This window comes from Canis lupus, chromosome 27 (genome assembly GCF_011100685.1).
Source record: "Canis lupus familiaris isolate Mischka breed German Shepherd chromosome 27, alternate assembly UU_Cfam_GSD_1.0, whole genome shotgun sequence".
In the NCBI taxonomy this organism is placed as follows: Eukaryota; Metazoa; Chordata; class Mammalia; order Carnivora; family Canidae; genus Canis; species Canis lupus.
In genome coordinates, this window is record NC_049248.1 from 26,035,231 (window position 1) to 26,062,316 (window position 27,086).

At 39.2% G+C, this 27,086-nt stretch overlaps 1 protein-coding gene and 1 long non-coding RNA gene across 10 annotated transcripts in view; both read left to right on the plus strand.

The window, feature by feature from the left end:
- LOC102152144 overlaps positions 1-459 on the plus strand; it is a 66,098-nt gene extending 65,639 nt beyond the window's left edge. For 6 of the 9 annotated variants that reach the window (XR_005379965.1, XR_005379964.1, XR_005379962.1 and 3 more), the window contains one exon: positions 232-459. This is a non-coding gene — a long non-coding RNA (uncharacterized LOC102152144). The remainder of the gene's footprint in view (positions 1-231) is intronic. The other 3 variants (XR_005379969.1, XR_005379970.1, XR_005379967.1) reach the window with 2 other exon arrangements.
- A 5,551-nt stretch (positions 460-6,010) lies between these two features.
- The window catches only part of STK38L (serine/threonine kinase 38 like), an 80,513-nt gene continuing 59,437 nt past the window's right edge, over positions 6,011-27,086 (plus strand). The window contains exon 1 of the mRNA NM_001284490.1: positions 6,011-6,045. The gene's annotated coding sequence lies outside the window, so the exon portion shown is untranslated. The remainder of the gene's footprint in view (positions 6,046-27,086) is intronic.

A 27,086-nucleotide genomic window follows, 5' to 3' on the forward strand; every position in this document is an offset into this window, starting at 1 on the left:
CTTGCAGTTTCCTTTCTAAGGAACTAAACTGTCAGTTTTTCTTTAGGAGGTGGAGAAAGGGAATCATAATAGCTGGCATTTGGACAGTGGTTTTCATATATACAGTACCATTTCACATGCACAATATACAATGTGTGGTAGTCATTAGTACAATTGCTGAATATTTCTGGTTTTCTCTTCTTCCATGAGTATCAAAAGATTATATTTCCTGGCTCCCTTTTATTTGTATAGGGTCATGCAACTGCTTCTGGCCAGTGGGTTGTAAACAGAAATCTCTACTTAAGACTCTCCAATCTTCTTTTCTTCTGGTATGAAGACTAGTAATGTTCAAGATGATGGCTGCTCCACTGGCCTGGAAGCTGAAGCACCTCTGATGAGCAAGGCCTTACTGATGATCTACAAGGGCAATAAAGCGTAAACAATAAATAAATCCTCACCATTTGAAACTACTAAAATTCCATGATGTTCTGTTACTGCAGCATCACTTAGCCTCATCTTACTCATGCACTAGATTTCCTATATCATAGGTGGGAAAATCCACTGTATCTATGTCTCTGTTAGTATCAGGAATTTATAAGAATCAATGGAAAGCAGACAAAAATCAAAGCAGGAAAGACCTGACTTTTTCTTTCTTCCTGGATGTTGTTATCACCAAAAGTGCTCCTTAAATGCAGAGGATCTGTTTGACTTGTAGCTGACAAGAGAAAAGAATGTTCCATTCTGAAACATATGGTTTTTTAATATTGCTAAATATTATTATTAGCGGAAATGGAAATACTTGAATTGAATGTAGCATGTTCTGGGTCCCACACTAGGTGCTTAATTTATCTCATTTAATTTCACTTAATCCTCACAGTGATCCTAGGAGGTAGCTATTGATATTGAGGTCTTTCTATCTTTAATCTAGTATTATTTGCATTATGGCAATGGGGTTTTATAGGTTTCAAAGTGCTTTTACCATGCATAACTATATTTCATCTTTGTAGTAACTGTTGTGTTAATATTCTTCATTCTACAGATGCAGAAATAGGACTTCAGATAACTTTTTTTGATCTGTGCTAGGTCGTATAGCTAGTCACAGAGCCAGGTCCTTGGAATTCAAATCCCATTTTGTTCTTTATTACCCTTTGCAGAGCAATAAACATAACACAAAGATATAGTTAGACATACTGTATTTTTCACTTTTCCTTGAAACTCTTCTTCAGGCATCTGATTTATGTAGGTTTTTTTTACTTTGGGGGAGAAAGAGTCCAAATCTGAGACTGCTTTAGACTTCAGTGACAAACAGTTTGCCATTTAGTCAAGCAGGTTAAAAATTAAATCAAGGATCAATTAAAAGTCACTGTTTCAGGGCACCTGGGTGGCTCAGTTGGTTAAGTGTCTGTCTTCTACTCAATTCATAATCTCAGGGGCCTGAGATTGAGCCCCACATTGGGCTACTTGATCAGTGGGGAGCCTGTTTCTCTCTCTCCCTCTGTCTGCCACTCCTATTTGTGCTCTCTCTCCCTCTCTCTCTCTCTCTGTTATATAAATAAATAAAATCTTAAAACACACACACACATACACACACACAAGTGAATTTCTGCCCTTGTCTCTCTTGTGTGTTTGAGGTGGTAGTATTAAACCCATTTAAACTATGGGGATTAACATAACAGTAATAGCTAACATTCACTATTCATGTTGTAATTAGGCAAGTGACTTAAGTATCTCTGTCTCCAGATTTCTTGTTTTTGCTTTTGCTCAGTTGTGCTTCTTTTGTCTACTATTGGGAATCTGAGTAGCTGCCTTTGTCATTCACTATCTGGGGTGACCTGAGGTAAGTCGTATAGCTCCCTGAGTCTCAGTTTCATTATCTGAAAACTGGGGATAATAATAATACCTAACTCACAGGCTTATTGTAAGGATTAAATGAGTTAGTACCAGCAAAGAGCACAATGCTTGACTCCCAGAGTAAATATTAGTTGCTCTTTAGTCTAAACGTGGAGTGAACCAGGAATTAACATTACTCTTTTATTCACACAGAGAGGAGTGTTAACCAGCTTGTCTTAATAGTCTCTCTCTCTTTTAAAATAATTTTTTATGCTTTAAGAAAATCTCCATACCAGTTATGTTTTTATCATCCTTACTATCTGTGTCTTCTCCTTTTGTTCCTGAATTAGTTTTGCCAAAGTGTTTCCTACTTCCTTGACATTCCAAAGAATCACCTTTTGGTTGTTATAGGTCAATTTCAGCCTTTAAAAGAAATTCCCTATTGCATGAATTTTTGCCTTTATATTTTAGAATTGTATTTGAATTTGCTAATCATAGTAGAATTTACATCCATTTAAAAAACAGAGTTATGGGGGATCCCTGGGTGGCGCAGCGGTTTGGCGCCTGCCTTTGGCCCAGGGCGCGATCCTGGAGACCCGGGATCGAATCCCACATCGGGCTCCCAGTGCATGGAGCCTGCTTCTCCCTCTGCCTGTGTCTCTGCCTCTCTCTCTCTCTCTGTGACTATCATAAATAAATAAAAATTAAAAAAAAAAACCAGAGTTATGTCTAGGATTGATTATATTTTGATCTGTGATAGTTGGTGCATATAAGGGCCATGGACCCCTGAAAGGGATTCTGTACTCATCTTTACATCCTTCTACTTTCTTTAGATTGCAACTTTTTGAAATCAACTTTTTCAAGTTTCCTGAGTTAAGAACTTGGTTCATCTGTTTTTACATTTTGTGTATTCTGCTAACTGCATTTAATGCAATAAACTATCCTCCAAACATGGCTTTGGCCATATCCCATAATTGCAAAAGCCACAAATATAGCAAAGCATCTTTACTCACCCAGTAGAAAGATTTTATTCATAGTTTCCTTCTGTTATTATTTACTGCCATCATTTGGCATTCATTGGTTACTTCCTATGAGGTAGGACTAGGAGAGTAAAGGTAATACTAAGGAGTCACTTTGGTCAGGGAGCTTACGATTTCAGTTTACATGCTGAAAACAAAAATCAGATGAATTTTGAGGGCTGTAGAGGTTTTCAACCACAATCTTTCTCACTTTCCAGCCTAAGATTTTAACCTGTCAATCTACATTTAGCATAAATTTGGAGAAGAGGGAATAAGTGAAAGGGGATAAAAATTCACGTTCAACCGTAGGTTGATAAAGTTAGCAATGGCCATGGTCTATATCTATTAACTGGGTTTATTACCTGAACTTTAATTCTAATGTCTGAGAGAGTTGATAATAAGAGTTTTGGAAGACTCTATACATAATCTGTGATATAGGCTTGGGTTCTAACTCTGGGTCTATGAAATTTGATGAAAAAGTAGATATACCCATAATCTATATACTTAATTTTTGACATAAATGTATATTTATATATTGTTTTCACTGAAGCCTAACTATAAGTTAGCATTTCTTCCATTATGAGTGTAGTCAGCAAACCACAGTAGTATTAGCAACCTGTGGCTTCACCCCCAAGAGAAATCATACATATTTCCTACCACATGAAAGTTGTTGCAGACATCTAAAATATTATGTGCATCACTGCTGCAAAATTTCTGTAAGTCTTGACCTTGTTATTTAATGCATTAATAAAGATACAAATATATGTCTGTTATCTCTGTGTAATAAATTACCTGCCTCCCCCAAATCAGGGACTTAAATAAGAAATACTTATTATTTTGCATCTCTGTGGGTCAGGAGTCTGGCATGGTTTAGCTGGGTCTGTGGCTCAGGATCCTTTCCCAGGTTGCAGTCAAGGTGTCAGCTAGGGCTGTAGTTACCTCCAGGTTCACCTGGGAGAGAATCTGCTTCCAAGCTTGCTTAAGTTGTTGGCAGTTCTTCATGGGTTGTTGGACTGAGTGTCTCAATTCTTTGGTGTCTGCTGACCAAAGATCTCTCTCAGTTCCCTGACAAGCAAGCCTCTCCATAAGATAGGTCACACCACGGCAAGCTGGTCACCAGAGTGAGCCAGGGAGAGAGCAAGAGAGGATACAAGATGGAAGCCAGATTCTTTCTGTAGCTTAATGGTGAGACGTGATATCCCATTAGTTTTGCAATATTTTCTTTTTCAAAACCAGTCATTAGATTCTCACTCAATAGGAGGGGGTTGCACAAGACAGAAATGAGGATTATTGGGAGTCATCTTAGAAGTTGCCTATCACATAAGTATATCACAAATTCACTTTTTAGTATTTTGATAACTGTGTGTCAAAAAATAAATTTCCTTTGTAGCCCTAGACAGTTTATTTTATGTATTTAAGAACAATATTCTGAGAAAGGTCCTTAGATTTCACCAGGCTTCTAGAAGGCCACATGGCTCTAATTTATTTCATATTAGGCATATTCAACAACTTCCTGTGGGAATTTTTTTAGAATAGCCTCAGTTTAGAAACTGGAGGTCAAAGCTTTAGCCTTCATAGTATCCTATTCTGATACCCTAGATCAATCCCTATTACTCCAGTGCTGTGAAAAATATATGGTGTATGTGAAATCATTATTTGCTATAGAACACTCCATAAACAGTTCTCCATTCTACTCATTTAATTAAACTGTTCTCCATTCTACTCACTTGAATTAATTATATGTATGTGTGTGGTGGAGGGAGAGAGGTGTACAGGCCTCTGTCAATCATGTTTGATCACAATTAAACCTCCTTATACTCGTATGTAGCAATTGTGGTTTCTTTTTTTTAAGGGTTTTATTTATTCATGAGAGACACACAGATACAGGCAGAGACATAGGCAGAAGGAGAAACCCTGTAGGGAGCTGGATGGGGGACTCGATCCCAGGATCAGGCCCTGAGTCAAAGGCAGACACTCAACCACTGAGCCTACCAGGTGACCCTTACGTAGCAATTGTTATTTGAGTCTCAAAAGGACCCGATATTGGGGGAACTGATTTCCTCAATAATTCACTAATTACCAAAGCAGTGCTCTTTCTGTTACCATCTATATATGAGAAAGCACAGGGTGTAAAAAAAAAAGAGAGAGAGAAAAGAGAGGAGTGATGTCATGATGCCTAAGTCTTTTCCATCTATCACTTCTTCTTGGTGAAACTAAAGATAATTATATTCTCTGTAAGCATAATAACAGCTTCATATATTGTTTTAGAAGTCTCTAGAAGGCAAGGGTATAACCCCTCCAGTATTTAGATCAAAGATAAGTCTGTTGACAATAACGATTCTCTTATTTGGTTTGTCCAGGAACGTTTCCTCCAACGCATCATCATCTTCACAAAAGCCACCCCTTTGAGTCAAACCACAGGGATTTCCTTTCTATTTCTCAGATCCTACATCAAGCAGCCCAGTACTGCTGGTTATTTTATATTTTCCACGATAAGCCAAGCAAGTTCTTCGTATATGCCTCCAAGTTTTGGTGGCTTTTCCAAATTCGAATCCCTTTCAAGTCTTCGCCGTGGAGTCATGGTTGAGATGGAAAAGGGGCAAGAAGCCCGAGTGGTTTCTAGATGCCACAGCTACTGACTGAGCGAGTTGGTCAGCCAATCCATCTTTGTTGACCACCTTTTCCTAATTTGCAAAATGTGCGTTTTCGTATGTGTGTGTGGTTATCTCTAACCCCCTTTCCATTTCTAGCATTTTTTTGCATCATATTGTGAAGTCCGGAGAAAAACTCCATCACTTAGGACACGTGGCTAGTATGGCAACACACTGGGCGCTCTCACGTGAGGCCTGAACCAGCTTTACGTAAAGAGGGTAGTTGCCACCGTCCGGCCAACTCCACCACGCGGACCACCAGGAGTTCACCAGGCGCAGGCGGGGCTGGGGGCGGGGCGCAGAGGAGCCCGCGTTGACGACACAAGACTACTTCCGGCTGTGGTGCGTATGACGTCAGAGCCGAGGCTGACCGGCCCAGCCACCGAGAAGCCGCGGAGGGAGGGCTCGCGAGAGTTCAGGAAGGCCGCCCCGAGATTCCGGCGCGGCCGCGGGCGCCACCTCCCGGGGGCGGGGCGAGGGCGGAGCGGGCAAAAGGGAGCGGACGGGCCCCGGGCCGGCTGCGGTCCGTGCGAGGCTGAGCCGGCCGCGGGCGCGACCGGAGGCAGGTGAGTACGCGGATGCGGCGCGCGGCGGCCGCGCTGGGGGTGGGGGGGGGGCCCGCTGGGCGCGCCGGCCGCAACTCTGCGAGCAGGGGCCCGGGGAGACGTGAGGCGTCTTTGGGCGTCCAGGGACAGCCGGGTGATGCCGGGGCTGGCGGCGGCTCCAGGGAAGCCCCGGCGACGGCCTTGGCCCTCCTGTTCCCCGAGGACCCGGACAGGTCGCCCCGAGCCCGGGGAGGGATCTTCGTGCCGCCCTGCCCCTGTCCCCTTCCGCTCCTCGGCCCCCGAGCACCCCGACCCCGACCCCGACCCCGGTCCCTGCCTGGGCTTCATAAACAATAACAAATGTCGCGGCACCGCTCCTGGTGCCCCCCGCGCGCCCGTCCCGCGCCCCGCAGCCGAGGTCGCCGGGGCGGAGGATTCGAGGCAGGGCTCCCATTGTGGGGGCTGCTTGTGTACCGTTCCTAAAAACTGATGCGTCAGATCGCTGAACAGTTCTCAGAGCCACACGGCGGAGCCTCCCAGGCTCCCAGGAGCGCGGAGCGCTCAACACCGGTCGCAGAATGTGTCCCTGCCCCCTGGCACCCTAGACGCTCTCTTCCGACATCATTTTCTCCCACTCCACCCCCACCCCCCTTATTTTATTTATTTATTTATTTATTTATTTTTTGCCTCATTACTGTCGGGGGCAAACGAGTGCTTGTTTGCTAAGGGACTAGGCAAAGGTTGTACCCGATGGAGAAGGAGACGCTTCGTCCTTAGAAAGTTACCAGGTTGACAGCCAGAGAACAAACTTTATTTTCCAAACCAGCGGCCTCCCGTTTACCGATGCGGCTTTTTTTGTTTGTTTGTTTGTTTGTTTGTTTTGTTTTGTGGGATCGCTTTTCGGGTTGCAAGTTTGGAGGAAGGATATAAAAAGGAATGGGGGAGGGGGGGCGGGGAGAGCTGGAGGTGCTGGAAGCGGTGGCTTGTCCAAAAACTGTGATGCTGTTGTTCTCGCTTGGTAAAATGCAGGAGCAACGCTCTTGTCTGTTTCACATAACTTGTGATAAGTTTTGATAGAAGCCAGTTGCTCTGAAAAAGGCCTCAGTATCAGCTGTCTTACTGCTGAAGTCTGGGGAAACAACGCTTAGTGTTTTAATTTATGCCTCTTGGTTGTAAGATGGGAGTGAAAGCTTGTCTTTTAGGGGGTGGGCCTGGGGTGGGGACTTCCACTTGTCAGGTCTCCCTACTTTAAGGCAGGATCTATTGTTGCTTAAGCCCAATTTTAGTTACCCAGTGCAGATTTTTTTTTTTTTTTTTTTTTTTTGGTCTCAGTTGTATATCTATATAAGGTCCTGGGAACCTCTTGTGTTTGATTTTTTCTTTGTATGCCTCAGGATATATAAAACAATTAAGTTTACTGTACTCTACCCAGTAGCTGAAAGGTATTATATGTGAGTTAGCCACTATTGTGACTATTTGAGGAAGAGAAATTAGTTCAAAATATGATGTTGAGATTACATTTGTTCATTGCATAGGTTCATCAAAGTACTTTTTTTTAATTTTTTAATTTTTTATTTATGATAGTCACACACAGAGAGAGAGAGAGGCAGAGACACAGGCAGAGGGAGAAGCAGGCTCCATGCACCGGGAGCCTGACGTGGGATTCGATCCCGGGTCTCCAGGATCGCGCCCTGGGCCAAAGGCAGGCGCCAAACCGCTGCGCCACCCAGGGATCCCTATCAAAATACTTTTGTGTGAAAAATCCTGATCTCAAAAAGTAAAGTTTTTTTTTTTTTAGTTTGATGTGTCTTAGCTTTGTATTTTTCTCCTGGTTAAGATGGTTGATAATGTTTTCCATTTGGCTGTGGATGTGTTTAGGATGAGACATAAATTGGGTGTAGTTTTTGTACTCCTTTGAAAGGCCCTGCCACTGAGGAATGAAAAAAAAATTAGACTTAGAAAAGCCACATGAAATGAATGCAGTTCTTTTTTCAGCCTTCTGTTTTTTAGTTTGTTTGAGTCAAAGAATAGAGACTAGGAATATTTGTGCATATGAATGAGTCAAAGAATAGAGACTAGGAATATTTGTGCATATGAATAGGTGTCCTCAGCAGTATTTATGTTGAAAAAGGTGGACACTATAAAAACAAAGGAAAATTTGTAGAAAATGGTAACAAAGCAAGGCACTCAATTCAGCCATTTGTTTTTAGAAAAGTTCTGTTCTCTCAAAGTAAGGGCAACATTACTGTGTGAACAAAGTTGGACAATACTTTAGAAAGTGCTTCCCCAGTGATCCAGAATAAGTTGGATGCTTGTTTGATGTGTGTGTGTGTGTGTGTGTGTGTGTGTGGCACTTTTTTAAAGAGGGAAAAGGGCACAAATCAGAGCCAGAAAGATTTGCATCTCAATGTAATATTAAAATGATTTTATTTTACATAAATAGTGTAGGGTGAATCAAGCAAGCATATTGTCTTTTAGCATCCCCAGGATTACATTAAAATCAGCAGATGGGCAAGTTATGATTAGGTTAGACTTGACATATGCAGAAATTATGCTACTGTATTTTTATATTAAAAGTACCAGGGGCTTTTTAAAATGAAATAATGCACATAAGCTTTTGGGGCATAAGAAATTTTTAAGAAGTAAGTTTAAAAAATATCCTTAGCACTTTAAACATATTAAATTAATCCTTCGTTCCTCCTTCCCTCTCCCCACAAAATTTCATTTAAGTCTTAAGAGAATGTTTAGCAAGGTAAGAACAGTATTTAAGTGCAATGATTACGTAAAGCTCTTGTCTCCAGGTCAAGGTTTTCTAACTGACAGGGTATGATTGTTCAGAACCTTTAGAAAGAGGGAAAAGAAGGACAACAGTGAACAATATTTGCTGTCTGGTGCACTCAGACGAGCTGTAGTCTCTATCTTTAGAGAGATACAATCTAATGGGAGAGAAATGTACCCAAATAACTGTAATACACATGCATTTTGTGGAGAAGCCTAGGAGAGGGATTAAATTCTACTTAGATCAGCTAAGGAAGGTTTTGAGTAGGGAAAGGTATTCGTGTAAATGATTTGGCTGATGTAGTTGTAATCATCACGATAAGTAAACACTTTATATAATGCCGATTGCTGCTAAAATCTTACATGTACTAATTTACATGGGCTTAATTCTTTTTTTTTTTTAATTTTATTTACTTATTCATGAGAAACAGAGAGTGGCAGAGACACAGGCAGAAACAGGGTCCATGGAGGGAGCCTGACGTGGGACTCAATCCCGGGACTCCAGGGTCACGCCCTGGGCTGAAGGCAGGCGCTAAACTGCTGAGCCACCCAGGGATCCCTACATGGGCTTAATTCTTATAACCACCATATGGAGTAGGTATTTGTTATTCCCATTTTGCAGTCAGGGTAACTGAGGTACTAAACCAGATAACTAGAAAATGACAGCACAAGGACTCCAACGCAAGCATCTGGTTTATACCTGGTGCTTGTGCTTAATCTCTGTCCTTGTTTTCTCTTCCATTCTCAATAGTCTTTCTCAGGTCTTTTTCAAAAAATTGATTTAGGAAAATACATTTCTCTGGCACATAGATTTAACTTACTTTTCTAGAAAGAGCTTCAAAATGAAGAAAACCCAGGTAAATAAGTTATTTTTGGAATGCTAGGAAATCCATTTCAAAAAGCTGCTCTTGGTGCAAATTAAATGTAACCATTGAGTGGGACTTTTGATAAATATGACTTATCACTTAGTATCATACCCATAAGGATTTAGAAATGAGAAATTGTAACTATATGAACTCCTTTGCCTAATGGAATGTTTGAATCATTGTATATTTTGGCTTGTAACTTAAAAAAATCACTTGGCACTGAGTATTTTTTGGATTGAATTGTGAAGTTGGAATTCAGTTAATGATTGATAGTCTCAGCCCTTTTAGTTTTTATTTCCACAAACAGCTAAATATACTATGCCTGAATCAGGTTTTTTTGTTTGTTTGTTTGTTTTTTAAATATTTTACTTTTAAGCAATCTCTGTGCCTAGGGTAGGGCTTGAACCCCAAACTCCAAGATCAAGATTTGCACGCTCTAACAACTCAGCCAGCCAGGTGTCCCATGAATCAGGATTTTGAATAGAGGGTTGTACATCTATAAAATGAGGGAAGTTCAATCACTGATACTTTATGTTAGGGCAACTTTGAAAGCTCTTTGGAATTGTAAAATAAAAGGTGCCATAGAAATGCACTGTGCTGGGGCACCTGGGCGGCTTAGTGGTTGAGCACAAGTCCCTCATCAGGCTCCCTTTCTCCCTCTGCCTGTGTCTCCGCCTCTTTCTGTGTCTCTTATGAATAAATAAATAAAATCTTAAAAAAAGAAATGTGCTGTGCCTAGTATATAGGCCTACTCAGTAACTTAACTGCTTCTTTGTTGAATGAATGGTCAAATGATTTTATTAATGAAATTTCAAGAATGTTTCACATTTGTTACTGGTTATTAAAGTATTGGGATCATAGTAAACTCAATTAGATACAAAATTTAGGGGGGAAAAAAAGTATATCTCAGCAGTGGTTAGGGGTACTCTCTACCAAGATGCAGACACTTCAGCTCCTTTGTCAGTGTCCTGATTGACCAAACTCACAATAGAGTTCTAGAGGTGTATTTTCTAAGATTGAATATAGTAAGTGTTCTCTCCATGTCTGAGTTGGGTGGATTGTAGAAAACCCCCACAGTAGGATAATTTATAGTTGATAAGCTTAAAACGTAATAGGAAAAGTAGAAGAACTAAAGCCAGAATTTAAAGCTCATATATTATTATAATTAGACAAAAGTGGCAAAACAAGTTTAAATATATATATATGTATGTGTGTGTGTGTGTGTATTTTTACACAGCTTAAATTAATAGTAATGGCATAGTATTTCCATGTACCACCATTTGATTGACAACATTTTTAGTATCTTCAGCCTATAATTTCATGCAGATACTTTTAAAATTTTTTCTTTAAATTAAAATAATTTTTTTTAAAGACTTTATTTGAGAGAGAGAGTGCGTGAGAATGCAGGAGGAGGCACAGAGAGAGGGAGAGAGAATCTTAAGCAGACTCTACACCCAATGTGGAGCCTGATTCAGGGCTCCATCTCCAACCCTGAGATGACCTGAGCCGAAATCGAGAGTCAGACCATTAATCAACTGAGCCACTCAGGCAACCCTCATGCAAATACTTATAAGGCAAGTATGCTTTGTTATAAGAAGAAGTTAATGTTTCTCTAAATACAGGTTTAGTTTTGAAAGGTTATTATTCTTAGTAAAGAGGAGTGTGAGTTGGTCCCTCAGAGGGAAACCAGATATACTCTCACCTCCTTGCTGGTAGAAATTGTTGGGTATCTTTTCCCCTAATAGACTAGAAAATAGACTTTAAAAATCCACTGAGACGGGTAGCTTCCCTGTTAGATGATCTCTGCACAGGTCTTAGAAAAGACCTTAGCAGTGACAGGTCACATGGTGAGCTGACCATTCACTCACGTTGGGTAAATTCAAAAAAGGCCTCGAACTTTGGCAGTTTTACGATACTAGCACTTCTGTTATGCTCTGCTTCTAAACTGGTAAACAAGCTCCTTGCTTTCTCCTGAATTAACACCAGACCAATTGACAACCCAGATTAATGTTGATTCTCTGGCCACACATGCAGGTTTCTTGTTCTCCTTGTCTTTTGCGGACTCTTACTGATTCCATAGGTATAGACTTTATTGCCACTTGTAAGTCTGATCCCATATACACAGCAGCATCCAGTGTTTACCTACCTCTTAGATTTCTTACCTTTCCCCTTGTTTTCTTATCTTTTATAATTATTTGCTATCTCTACATCTGTTTCCTAACTTTGGAACACTTTCATTACTTTTGCAATTACTGAAGATGATGGAGTTAAAAAATATTTAACACCTAAAATCAGTCACAAATAAAACAACTTCCCCAGAAAAAAGAACAAGAGGACAGAAACCTAAATGACTTTGCATGGTTGTTAGTACCATCTATTTTTGGCAAGCAGAGTTGGTGTGCCTTTGCTATGGAGCCTAGCTTTCATTCTGTCTAGGAAGAGTTAAAAAGGTGAAAATTCAGAAACAGGCTTCTGTACACATCAATAAGCACTTTTTTTTTTTTTTTTTTTTTTTTTTTGCGGGGGGAGGGCTGTCCTGCTCTTTCTCCATACAGTCATTGCTATTCTGCTTTTATGACATTGAGATTTTGGCTCCAATTCTGTAGATTCTTCAGTAATCCTGAAGACACAGTATGTAATATGTCCGTTTAACATGAAAAAATGCTTTGTGTTATCTGTGTTCCTCAAACTTTATCTCCCAACAGGAATTTATAGACTTAGCTTTCTGTCTGTCACCTTCCCTTCTGACATGTTCTTGGCTCTTTTTTCTTCCTGAATATCACCAGTGTACTGGTCTAATAATAATTTTATCAACAACAGTAATCACTCACTTATCACTTACTATGTACAAGACATAACGCCAAGGACTTTATATAAATATCATCTCATTTAATCCCTGCAGCAACCCTATGAGTTATTATTTCTGCTTATACATGAAGAAACTGGAGTTTTTGGAGGAGTGACCAGGATCATGTGGGTAGATAGTAAGTGATGGAGTTAGATCTTGATCCCTAAGATCCAGTTTGCTTTCTCTTGTATTGCTTTGTTTTATTTAAAATAACTCATCCTCTGCTATTTAATTTAGTTCCTTCTTCTAGTCCCACCTGAATTTTCTTTCTTTCCTTTTCTTCTTCCCATTTTTAGGAATTATTTACAGTTTTTGCACATCAAACATAAATTCGTTTAGGAGAAGTATACAGAAATAATTCAACTTTACTTATATTTTCTTGCTTTTGGGGAGAGCTATTGTAAGAATAGTAGTTGTAGCCCCTTACATTTGTATTGTGCTTTGTATTGTATTGCAATCCTCCCTCTAATTCAAATCTTTAGATTAAAGGCTGCTACATATACTTTCCTAAGGACTGTGCAAAATTAGTTGATGACACAGTTCTTGCCCTCAGCAATTTTAATGCTGAAATAAATGATAGAATCAAATGTTCTGACTTCATTCAAGCCAATTAAGAGCAGATAAATATTGCAGCAGAGCATTTTCTTAAAAGGTATTATAGTTTTGAGATGTGAGCTGCCTTTTCGGTCAAAATTGAGAGGTTGGAATTTAATTAATTGATTGATTGATTTCTTTTTTAAAAAATATTTATTTATTCATGAAAGATAGAGAGATACAGGCAGAGGGAGAAGCAGGCTCCCTGCGGGAGCCTGATGCAGGACTTGATGCTAGGACACCGGGATCACGCCCTGAGCCAAAGGCAGATGCTCAACCGCAGAGCCACCCAGATGTCCGGAGAAGTTGGAATTTTAGTTCTGCATTTCAAATCATGAAACTTAAAAGTCCTTCATTCTTGTGATTCAGTGAATGATGGTTGAGTTGCTACCTACCTCATCCTGCGTACAACTGGCATTTAACTAAAATAATTATGGTGAAGGAATGGAGTGGAGGGAGGGAGGACAGATATCACTTCAAAAGTGAAATTGAAGAAATGGAGACCCTAACCAGGTTTGATGAGGTATCTTACAGTGTCACTATTGTAGGAAATTGGATGCGAACTTTAGAATGGACAAGCAACATATATTGAACTCTGGAAGTTTGAGAGCTTATTCATTGCTCTATCTTTGAAATTTTATCTTGTGCCAGTATCTTGTTTTACTAGATTTAATTTTTACTAAACTGTGGATATTTTTTCTTGGTTAAGCACTTACCCATTGAGTTGGCCCCAGTATGGAAATACCACACCATGTTTGCACTTCATAGATTTTTGGTATTTGTCATCAGAGGCTGCTGGCCTGGTTTATAATACTAGGGTGTTGCCTTTTGCTGTGTTTTTACAATAGAGATCCATTTCATTTGGACACATCTTTTAAATCTGGTTGAGGATATTCTCCATATGTCCACTATTATTTAGCCAAACTGAAAAGACTTTTTCTATTTTTGTGGCTAGAGTGGAAAAATTTCAATCCAAATTGCATGTATTTGGCCCATCGATGTTCTTAATACTGGCAAATCCTAAAGGAATCACAGACTCATAATGTTTTAGTGAGGTTAATCACCATAATTCACCATTTATCGTGTATTTGCAGTGCACTGTATTAGGTGCATGGCAAAATAGAGATGAGTAAAATGTATTGCACTTCCACTTAGAAAGGTTCAATCCAGTAAGAAACATAATGTATGGGTACAAATAACTGTAATTCAAACAGAAAGTGATAAGTGAGTGACAGGGCGCTTGTGGGAGCAGAGGAAGGAGGGATTGCTTCTGGCTGGAGAGATTAGGAAGGCTTCCTGTATAAAGTGAAATATGAATTGGCTATTTAAGAGTGAAGGCCAGGCCAGGCAGAGGGATTAGCCTGAGGTGGATATATCTCTATAACACCTGATAAATTCTATGTTAATTATTTACTTCTCTCCCTGCCCTATTGGATTTGAGCCCAGTGAGCTTTGAGAACAGGTGTTTTTCAGAAAGCTTTTCGTTCTTTGCATCAACTGTGCAACCTGGTACATTTAATTAAAGTCATACTTTAGTAACATTACAGTGGCAGTAGTGTATTTGGAATGGATTCAAGGGAAGAGGGACCAGAAATGAGAAGGCCAATGAAGAGACTAATCTATTTTTATTTAGTTTTAAATTTTTTTGAGTATAGTTGACACATGATGTTACATTAGTCTCAGGTGTACAGCATAGTGATTCAACTTTTCTATAAGCTTTGCTTACCACCAGTGTGGCTACCATCTGTCACCACACAATACTATTACGGTATCAATGACTATGTCCTTTATGCTGTGTGTTTCATCCCCATGACTTATTCATTCCATAGCTGGAATCTTCTACCTTCCATTCCCCTTCAGCTATTTGGCCCAGCCCCGATCTCCCCTCTGGCAACTGTCAGTTTGTTCTCTGTATTTAGAGGCCTGATTCTGCTTTTTGTTTATTTGTTTTGCTTTTCAGATTTGACATATGCATGAAATTCTTTGGTATTTGTCTTTCTCAATCTGACTTATTTCATTTAGTTTAGTGCCCTCTAGGTCCATCCACGTTGCAAATGGCATGATCTCATCCTTTTTTATGACTGAGTAATATTCCATTGCATAGATATGACATCTTCTTTATCCACTCATCTATTGGTGGACACTTAGGTTGCTTCCATATCTTGGCTATTGTAAATAATGCTGAAATAAACACTCAGGCATGCATATATTGCTCTAAATTTGTGTTTTTGTTTTGAAGAGACTAAAAAATCCTTTTTTAGATAATAAAGTTCTAAATTAGGTGGGATTGGGAAAGAGAGACTTGAATGGATGGGTGTTGCTCCTCCATCTTGAGACCTAGGAAGTTCTTTCACTGTGCGAATTACCTATGAGGCACATGTCATGTACCAGAAGATTACAGTGATGGAAGGACATGGTGCTCCCTCAGACAGCAGACAGGTGACTACACAGCCACACTCACAGGTATAGAAATAATTGCAATAGCACATAGCCACTACCATGAAGTAGCAATAGGAGGAGCATCTAAGGAAAAGGAGCACCTATTTGGGAAAATCAAAGAAGCCTTCCAAGGAGGTGGTAGTGTATGAGTTTAGACTTGAAGGGTGAGTAGGAGATTTTCAAGCCAAAAAACAGCAGGAGGACATGATAGCATAGAGATCTAAGATACTGTTTAAGACAGCCACAAGAACCTGAGTTATTTTAGTATTAGGCTGTGGGGCTAGGTAAGATAAATGGGCTCATCTTAATAAAACAGCTTTTTATTTGCCATGTTTTTTTAAGTCCTTTTTTTAAAAAGAAGATTTTATTTATTTCAGAGAGAGAGCACAAGCTGGGGGGGCAGGGGTAGTGGGAGAGGGAGAAGCAGGCTCCCCGTTGAGCCAGAGACCCCAGTGCAAGGCTTCACCCCAGGACCCAGATCATGACCTGAGCTGAAGGCAGATGCTCAGCTGACTGAGCCATGCAGATGCCCTTGGCATGGTTTGTTTTTATTTTTTATTAATATGATTTTTTAATATTATCCAGCTCTACCATTCTGAGCTTTTGTAAGGAAATATTTCTGTTGCCTCTTACAGCCTAGTGGAAGTACCTCTGCTGTGTTTCCCACTCCTAGCCAGCAAGTATATTGCAGGTGATAAATTGTCTTTTGCTTCTGTTTTGTGAAATTAAACAAAAAAGGTAATGAATGATACCAAATAGCCAGAGAGATAAAGAGAGAAAGCAATCTACTGAAAACCTTTCCTCTGATGAATGCCTAGAGCCACTAGGATTGTTTTATACAGAGAATGCAGCACCAACACATAGCTTCAAGAGCACTTGACTTGAGGGAGGGGATTGTGGTAGGAACACAATTATTTACCTTTACCATAAAGTTTTATGGAACCTATGAAAATTTCCCAGAAGTGTAATATCTAGTGCTGAAGTCCTTTTGTTCTGGTTCTAGCTTTGCTTTTTTTTTTTTTTTTTTTAATCTTTTCTACTCTGACCTTTACTATACTATATAACTTAGCATGACTTAAACTTTAAATGATGTCAAACATGAACTCTAATTTGTTTCCCTCCCACATTTTCTGGTCATTGAGAAACCTGCATGGGCAAGTCATGATTCTGAACTATATGTATGGAATCTGTATCAGATAGCCAGAGCTAGGAAGCTAGGTTTTTCACATAGGTTTCTTATGGGTTGGGCCACTGAAACAGAATATAGTTGTTTTCTAAAGACAACCAAAAAGTCAATTAGAATTATATCCATTGTATTCCAGGCTGGGACTTGGCAGCTGTGTTAGCTTTAGTGCCATTAGTGGTAATAGTACAAGTTCTGGGCACTACCAAGAGGAAAGTGAAAGACAAGAAGGGAAAGAAAAAGAAGGGTTGCAGAGTATTGGGGGAGGAAGAATGAAGGGGGCTGGAAAAAAGGCTAAAAGGAGTCAAATGCCTCTGATACCTGTTCCAGGTGCTGCTTAGTGGAATGTGTGCCATATTTTAAGATTCAGTTGAACTGCCAGTAGTCAGGTCTGGCATGGATGTATTGTTATGCCAAAAAAGACAGTTTGTCTTAATCCAACATTTCTGGATTGAATAAAACCAAAATTTGTATATATACCTGCACCTCTGTTTTTAGTATTGAGCAGAAAGGGAACCAGAAACCAGCACCTTTTAAATATTAGTGAAAGTTACAGGTACATTTCTGAAATGTAGTAAAACATTTAAGATTTAAGCCCAGTGTTATTTACATAGCCCCCATCGGACAGAGGTGGCTGAAAGGGAAGGGATGCGTAAGTGGGAACAGATGGTTAGATAAAACTGCATTTTCCTACTACTGGTAAACAGGACCCACAGAAGGAAAAATAGGGTAAGAAATTAGATCTAGAGCCTGTGGTCTCCTGTCCAGGTAAACCAAGTACGTTTCACTTTCAGGAAACAAGAAGCTTTAGTCCTTCAAAACGTTTTTTCCGTCACTGGCTAACAAAGCCAAAGAATAAAAATAGGCACACCTTTATTTTTTCTGTGATGGTGATAAAGTTATTTCTCAGACTGTGAGAAATACTGGATTGAATGAAAGTCTTTGACTCATGTTCAGAGCTGAAAGCAGCTGTAGGGGTCATACAATCAGATTCTCTACTGTGCGTTTCCTCTAATCCTTGACAAGTGGATGGTTCATCTTTATCTAAATATTTTAGTTACTGGGTAAAGGCAAAAAATTTAGCAGTTTACAGGACACCTGTACAGGATACAAAAGGACTTTCATTCCTTTTAGTGGCTGGTATTTTCCAGGCTTCTGTCCCCTCTCCTCATTTCTTCACCCTGCACATGCTCTGGGAGCTGGATAATCTCACATGCTCTGATGTCTTTAGGGACCACTCTGTGATGATCACTTCCAAATCTGTATATCTTGCTCAGACCTCTTCTGAGCTCAGGACTCTATTGTCCATCTCATTCCTAGAATATTTAATATCTAAGATGTAGACTTCACTTTTCCAGCTCCATAAATTGAATTGTTTTTGTATGTGTTCAGAAAGAATCAGGATTATGGAAATTTATTTCAATTTAGCAAGTGATCAAGAGACTAGTATAAATACAAGAATGCTAATTAATGAGCTTATTAATATAACTGTGAGTAGAATGGAAGCATGCATCATATGGTCAGCACTCTGTCACCCACTAGGACAGTCTTTGTGGGACGTGTCACTAAGCCATGATAGCCTGATGGAGCCTCTTTCTTATAAGGATGCATCTGCCCACTGGTGCTCTAGATATGGGCAGCCCATTTTAATATTGGACAATGTTAGGGGAACATAGGCAAAATCTTGCATGTTAAACTCCTGCTTTTTTCCCTCTAGATTAATATAACAGTGTTCCATTAATACAATTTCTTGAGCCAGAAGAAAACAAAATTGACAGGGTTTCAGCTTCCTTCCTTTCTTTTTTTAAAAAAACAGACTGACTGATTTATTTATTTATTTATTTATTTATTTATTTATTTATGAGAGAGAGAACATGAGTGGGAGGGATAGAGTGAGAGGGAGAGAGAATCTCAAGTGGACTCCATGCTGAGCATGGAACCTGAGGCAGGGCTTGATCTCATGACCCTGAGATCACAAGCTGAGTTGAAGAAGCCAGAGTTGGATGCTCAACAGACCGAGTCACCTAGGTCCCCTGCAAGATTTTAGCTTTCTTAATTCACAGAATTAAGAAATCCTACCTCTCAGAAACTATAGCCTGTTCACTTTTAATTGGACTTGGGTATTCCAGATATTTTCAGTCACACATTTTTTGGAATTACTTATGTTGAGAGCTAATTTCTGCCACTCTATTTCATTCATGCTGATATCACTCCCAGAGGGTGATTTAATTTTCAAATTATGTGGGCATTTTTCTTTGTCTCTTTGTACTAACTATAAGGCATTGCCAAGTATTGCAAACTTCTCCAGTTATGTGCTGACCAGTACAGTGTACAATATGACATTCACCTTTCTTTTTCTTGACCCTTATGTCTATTAGCTTAGCTTAATACTAAGATTGCATAAATTTTGGGGATGCCATTTCCCATTTTTAATCTGTCAAGCCTTGTTCAATGAAAATCTTTAGTTGTTCTTTATGTATGTAACAGTTTATCACCATTTATGCTAGCATTTAAGTTTTTTGAATCCAAATATAATTCTTTACCTTTTCTCTATTAAGGTTCATTGGTTAAGGTTAATCTTCTGTTAAAGTTGTTTTGGATTAAAAAAAAATTGTTTTGGATTTTGACTCCACTGTCCTCCTTTTGATTATTCTCTCCAGATTCCAGTTTGGGATAAGGATAGAACTTTATCCAGTTCACTGATAATAGAATTGCCTAAGCCTAGCAAGTCTTGCGGAACTTACTTATGAGTATTCTGAGTTTTGTTGCTTAATCAGTTATAAACATATCCAATACTCAGCCTATTTTCCTTCATCGTTCTCCCTTCCTCTCCCTAAAAAAACTGGAGAGTGGGGTTTGATCCATACCTTCAAGAGCCACAGAGATTATTTGTCATTTAGATTTCCCAACAAAAGAAATAATAAAGTTACTTGGCTGGACTTGTTCCTCTTGAATCCATGCAGATTTTTAGTGATCACTCATCTTTGTCTGTTCAAAAGCCATCTGCTTTAGTATCTGTTCTAGAGTTTTCCTTGGGCTGGATGATAAGCACAACAGTGTTTTGTAACATTTTGTAACATCCATGTTCTTTTGTAATGTTCATGTTCTTTCCTCATTTTGAAAGATTGGGCTGTTCATCTCCTGTCTTTTAGCACAGCTTTCTGGTCTTCATAGTTCGTCAGAGTACTTACAGCACTTGGGCACATTCATACATGGGTCTGAGATAGGCAAACTGAGCAGTTGGCCAGGTGAGAAGATTTGCAGGGCATTAGGGTGCAGTTCCTTATGGCCTCCTGTATCCTGGGCTTCAGCTCTCTTGTTGGGCACCTACTTTTGGTTTTTGTTTTCCACCCTCCACCGAGAAGAAAGGTGGAGCTCCACGGGTGGGTGGTGGGTGTACACCTCAGTGAGAGTTCTCCTTTATAACACAGGGGTTGTACCTCCTCAGCAAGGATGTCATAAAACAGAAATCTATAAACCATAAAGTGGTATGCAAGTGTAATATTTTTAAAAAGCCAAACAAGTGGTTTTTCTTTTTCCCCCCTGTCATATGTTAACTACACCACTTACCTTAACCCACTTACCCAGGCCTGTTGCAAATTTTCCCTTCCAGATGGAAACTCAGAAGCCCTTAATGGTTTTCTTAAGTTCAGCTCATTGTGGGCATCTGACTTCCTGAGACCATCCTGTGTTTCTTTTATAGGCATCCATGTTATGTATGCCTCCTCTCCATTTCTCTTATCTGCGTCTTTAAAATGTAAGTTAATTGGAGAACTCTTTGTGCAGCCAGTATTTTCAGAATCTTCCCCCTTTTCTCTGTCATTAATATTCTTTGCAGTTGATAACTAGAGTTCTATTTTTTTTATACCAAATCATTTTGAGTTTTAACATTTTTTTGTACATGACCAGGATGAATAGGGGCAATACTGTTTGGTTATACCTTTATCCCCCAGGTTTTTCTGACTCATTCCCTTTCTTTAATCCCTTCTCTCTTACTCTTCTTTCCTGGATACTTTCTGGTGATATAATTTTAGGAATTATTTACTCTAAAACCTATAAGTTTAAACCTGGTACTTTGTCAGGTCCTGGATACATATAGAACATTTTCCTTATTATTCTTTTAAATTCATTTTCAATTTATCATTTACTTTCAACAGAGTTTAAGACAGACAGTGTGGTGTGTCCAGGGAAATAACCTTGATTTCTACTTCCTTAGTAGATTCTTTGCAACACCTAGTAAAATAACAGGTATTTCACAAAGGCTTTAGTGTGAGAGGACATAATAAGTATGAATTCCTATGGGTATAATTCAGGAGTAATCCAAAGTCCTGACGGTGTCTACAAGTGCTTCACATTCTGGTAATTCTTTTATCTCTGAACTCTTTTTCTTACCACTCCCGTGTACTTGCACTTCTTACCAAGCCAATCTCCTTGCTGTTTCTTACAGACACTGCTGCCTCATGGCCTTTGCAGTTACTGTTCCCTCTTCTTGCATCTTTTTCACATCATTCAAGCTTCCTCCTCAATGGAACCTTTCCTGATGATTTTATTTACCATTTTAACGCCTCTCTTAGCCCTTGCACACACTCTCTCCCCTCCCCAGCTAGAATATAAGTTCCATAAGGGCAGATGTCCTGTGTCACCTGTTTTCTTACTACCAAGAACAGTACCTGGCCCATTGTGGGTGCTCAGTAAATATTATTCAATCAAAGCTAGTTTAATTAGAATTGTATTATTGAGAGCTTCCTAAAACATATCATGCAGCTTCCCGTTTAGAGTCTCAGGCAAGATTTACTTTTCTGTTCAGTGAACGTTCTGTAATTTGTGTTCTCTAATGTCCCACATTCCCAGCCATTGTAACTTCAAAATTGCTGTCAGGTTTCCCAGTATTTCCATTTAGCCAGTTAATTTCTTCCCATGGTCACATTCATATTCTGAATGTTTCTTTCCCTATTTGAGAGATGGAAGGTTTAGTAAGGCATTTATCAGATGCCTTGATTTTTAGCTGTGGAAGAATTAGAGCAGATATCCCAAAAATTGAAGTCTTCATTACAGCTCAGTTTATTTATGTCAGCTTCAGTCTCTAGAATATTCCAAATCAGCAATTCTTCATGCTCTACCTTTCCACCATTGCTCTATTCTGGTTCAAAGTCCTGTCCCATCAAATCTCAGTGATGCTTAATGGCATTATATTTACTTATTTGTAAAACGGCAGTTTTCTTTCTTTAATACTCATATTCTGATATGTGTTTGCAGGAACCTAACACCACCTTGTTGCTAAAACCCCCTCCTGTTTGTTTTCCTGCAACAAATAATTTGCTAGACCTCGTTGTCATTTTTTTTCAGAGCATGACCAGCTTCTTTCATAGTTACAAGAATATCTGAACTTTTTCTACTTCTTTGATTCTAAGCTTAAAGTCCACTTGATCAGTGAATCAAAATTACATAGTGACTTCTGGGAATATATCCAAAGGAAGTGAAAACACTAACTCAAAGATGTTTGCATCCCCATGTTCATAGCAGCATTATTTACAGTAGTCAAGACATAGAAACAACCTAAGTATCCATTGATGGATGAATGGATAGAGAAATTGGTTGTGTGTGTGTGTGTGTGGGGGGGGGCACCTGAGTGGTGCAAATGGTTAAGCATCTGACTCTTGGTTTGGGCTCCAATCGTGATCTATCCTGGTGTCGGGCTCTGAACTCAGTGTGGAATCTGCTTGGGTTTCTCTCTCCCTCTCCCTCTGCCCACGCCCACTGACTATGTCGCACACGCTCTGTCTCCGCCAAATAAATAAATAAATAAATAAATAAATAAATTTTTAAAAATAGAAAAAAAAGAGAAATATATACACACACAAACACACATGCAACGGAATATTATTCAGCCATTAAAAATGAGGAAATCCTACCATTTACAACAATATAGATGGACCCAAATGATATGCTAAGTGAAATAAGTCAAAGAAAGAAAAATACATATGATCTACTTATATGTGGAATATAAACCAAAACAATACACACTCATAGAAAAAATGATCAGATTTGTGGCTACCAGAGTTGGTGGGGAGGGTGGGAGGATAGGAGAAAGGTAGTCAAAAGTACAAACTTACAGTTACAAGATAAGTAAGTACTAGGGATGGAATGTACAACATGATGACTATGGCAAACACTGCTGTATGGTATATAGGAAAGTCGTTGAGAGAGTAAATTCTAAGAGTTCTCATCACAAGAAGAAAAAAGTTTTCTTCTTTTGCTTTCTCTACTTACTGTATCTGTATGAGATGATGGATGCTAACCCTATAACGGGTCATTTCACAATGTATGAAAGTCATACCATCATGCTGTATACTTTAAATTTACAGAGTGCTGTGTATCAATGATAGCTCAGTCAAATAGGAGAAAGATTACCTAGTGATTAGAAAAGGTTTTAGATCTACCATTTTAACTGTGTGGCTTGGAACAAATGAAATTACTTAAGTCTTCTAAACTTATTTTTATAACTGTAGAAGGGGCAGGGAATGGGAGCTACAGTAAAGTAATGGCTGCTTCATGATGTATTCATCCTCTTCTAAGAATTAAGTGACAGAAAATGATGATGATAAACTTTTATGTTTGGTTTACTATTTGCCAGACACAGTTTTAAGAGTGAACATATATTAATATACAGTGTATATGATGTTTAGTGTGTTTAGCATATGCTTAGCCCACGGGAAGTCAGGAAATGCTAGGTATCATTAGCAGCAGCAGCAGCAGCAGTTCTCTGTATAAACATATTCATTTCTTAGTTTTTGCAAGGTACACTTTCTCATCAGCCAAGAGTCCGTTATAGATGCCTATATGCTAAGGTAACCAGGCTTCCATATACCATTATATCATTCTTTAACTCCGTCCAGTTACTAAAAGAAACTACAAGAAGTCTCACAGCAGTCCCTTCAAAAAGCTTTGATTTTAGGGGTAAGGTCCAGACAATAATAATGCCTTTATTGAGAACCCAGGCATTATGCTTTGAAATTGAATACAAATTATTTATTTAAATTTATTTATTATTATTATTTTTTTTTAAAGATTTTTATTTATTCATGAGAGACACAGAGAGAGAGAGAGAGACGGGCAGAGACACAGGCAGAGGGAGAGGCAGTCTCCATGCAGGGAGCCTGACATGGGACATGATCCTGCGTCTCCAGGATCAGGCCCTGGGCTGAGGGCAGCACTAAACTGCTAGGCCACCCGGGCTGCCCTATTTAAATTTAAAGAAAAATTTCAACTTTTATATATAGAAATGTTGAAAACTGGTTTTCATAATTTATATCTAGTGAATTCTATATATGCTTTAATTGACTCAGCACAAAATGGATAAGTTAAAATACCTCTTCTAAAAGGCAGAAAGCATTATAGAGATTATGCTAAGTGTTGATAGGTCATGCATTCTAAAACATTACCTTTTCCGTGGAAGAAAGAAAGTCATTGAATAGTCAGGTTCTGAAGTAGCTCTTAATTTTATAATGATATAGGTATGTGTATTTAAAGTAGACTCAATAAAACAAAGTATTGTATATGAACTCATTTTAATGTGACACTGTATCCATTTCACCCTGTATTTAGGAAAGGTCAGATAATAAAAGATGATGTAGAGAGCCCTTTGAAGACTCTAAAGAACTTCATATATCTGGGCACTACTACTCTACACATGAAAATATTTCTCATCAGTTGGCAGTTCCCATCTCTTAATCAATAGCAGCATGGCACCTGATTTACATAATAGCATTTTATGAATAAATAGGACTCTGCTCAGATCTTTTGTTTTATTTTATTTTATTTTATTTTATTTTATTTTATTTATTTATGATAGTCACACAGAGATAGAGAGAGAGGCAGAGACATAGGCAGAGGGAGAAGCAGGCTCCATGCACCGGGAGCCTGACGTGGGATTCGATCCCGGGTCTCCAGGATCGCGCCCTGGGCCAAAGGCAGGCGCCAAACCGCTGCGCCACCCAGGGATCCCCAGATCTTTTGTTTTAATAGGCATTTCTCTTTGACATTCACTCCAGTCAAAGCCCTCTTTCAAAAGACCTAGTACTTATTGTCATGGAAATTAGAAGGTGTTTGAGATCCTTATTACTACACCCTTGGAAGAGACTTCAGAACCCCCAATATGATTCCCTAGAACTCTGTCCCTATTGTTCCAGCTATGGGGTGTGGAGACCCCCTGTCATCTCTATAGTGTTACACCTAATGGGCCTCCATAGTAGTGTGCTGAAATCATCTCCTGCTATATTCCTTAGGATGGTGCTTGACCTGGCCAAACTGCTACGATATATGTAGCAGTATATATAATGTAGCAAAAGAAGCTGGGGCTGAAGTCAATTACTTCAGTCAACAAATATTAGCATTTTATTTGTGTTGTGTATCATGCTAAATGCTGTGGGGGACAGAATAAGGTATGGCTCTTGTCCTCAAGGAATATGGAATTTAATAGATGACTAACGTGCATGACAGTAAATCCACTTACATAGGAGTATGGAATTAAATGCCTAAATGTGAGATTCGTAGTAAGTGCTAGACAAGTTCGGAAGTAAGGCATAAACGAGGTTGGAGATATCAAGAACAGCTTTGTAAAAGAGGAAAAATTCATGAGATTCTTTCAATACAAATAGAGAGGGAAAGGAAGGACTATTTTTAAGATATTCTACAGTTTGGTGGTAGGGTTGATTATGGTATGTCTGTTGGTTAATGAGGAAGGAGACTGGAGAATAATGGAAAATAAAGTTAAGTAGTTAGGGTGGAGTCAAATTATGGGGTTTAATAAAAGCCAGGCAAGGAAGTTTAGATTGGAGTGGTAGAAAGGAGAAGGCTTTAAATGTTTTTGAGCCAAGGAATGATAACATCCAAGTTCTGTAGAAGGAACAGTGACTTAGAGATGGCAGAGAATGACATCAGGAAGACCTCCTTCAAACACTGATGCAGTTATGTCACTGACATTGTGATCAGGGCCTGGACTGTTAGGATGATGGAAATAAGAATGAAGAATAAGCTGGGATGGGAGAGAGATTTGGACAGTTTGTTGTTGAACCTGAAACAGCAAAGGGAGAGGTTGAATTGCTTTCCAAGCTTTCTGATTGGAAGAAACGCAGGTGCCGTGGACAGAAATGGGGTTGCTGGAAGGTTGGCTGTGGAGGAAAAGTATGCATTTACTTTTGTCCATAATTATTTATAAGTTATCTGTAAGGTCTTTAGGTTGAAATGTGCAGCAGAGAAATACGAGACAGCAGGCTGAATGAAAAGATAGAGTGAGTTACTCATCTGTGGAGAGTCTTGCCTAAAGTCCAGGGAAAGGATAAGTTCTCTTTGAAGACTGGCATTCATGGGTAGCTTCTCATATATAAATCTGAAAAGAGGGATCCCTGGGTGGCGCAGCGGTTTGGCGCCTGCCTTTGGCCCAGGGCGCGATCCTGGAGACCCGGGATCGAATCCCACATCGGGCTCCTGGTGCATGGAGCCTGCTTCTCCCTCTGCCTGTGTCTCTGCCTCTCTCTCTCTCTGTAACTATCATAAATAAATAAAAAAAAAATAAAAAAAAATCTGAAAAGATCCTAGTATTTGTGTTGAGTGAAATTACTCTATAAAGTAATTTTCCCCTTCGTGATAAAAGGCATGTTAAGCTATTTTGGGAAATTAGAAAATTCAAAAAGTTATAAGGGAAGAAAGATAACCATTGACAGACTTAGTTGGCTTTCTTTCTGGTCTTTCTTTTTTTTTTTTTTTTTTTTCCTATCCTAAGAGGTAGGTAAGATAGACATATGTGTATGTATATGTGCGATACACATATGTATATACAATTGTGGACTACTTTTTTCTCTTGCATGCATATTTTTCTTTTTCTTTTTTTACAACCTTGCACTGTTATATGCTTTTGTCACTTGCTTTTTTCATTTAACATTGCATCATAGTAATTTTCCCATGTCATGAATGGCTGCTTAAATATACTCTTTTTTTTTTCAAACAAACTTTTTATAAATTTATTTTCTATTGGTGTTCAATTTGCCAACATATATAATAACACCCAGTGCTCATCCCATCAAGTGCCTCCCTCAGTGCCCGTCACCCAGTCACCCCCACCCCTCATCTCCTCCCCTTCCCCCTCCCCTAGTTCGTTTCCCAGAGTCAGGAGTCTCTCATGTTCTGTCTCCCTTTCTGATATTTCCCACTCATTTTTTCTCCTTTCCCCTTTATTCCCTTTCACTATTTTTTATATTCCCCAAATGAATGAGACCATATAATGTTTGTCCTTATTTGACTTATTTCATTCAGCATAATACCCTCCAGTTCCATCCACGGTGAAGCAAATGGTGGG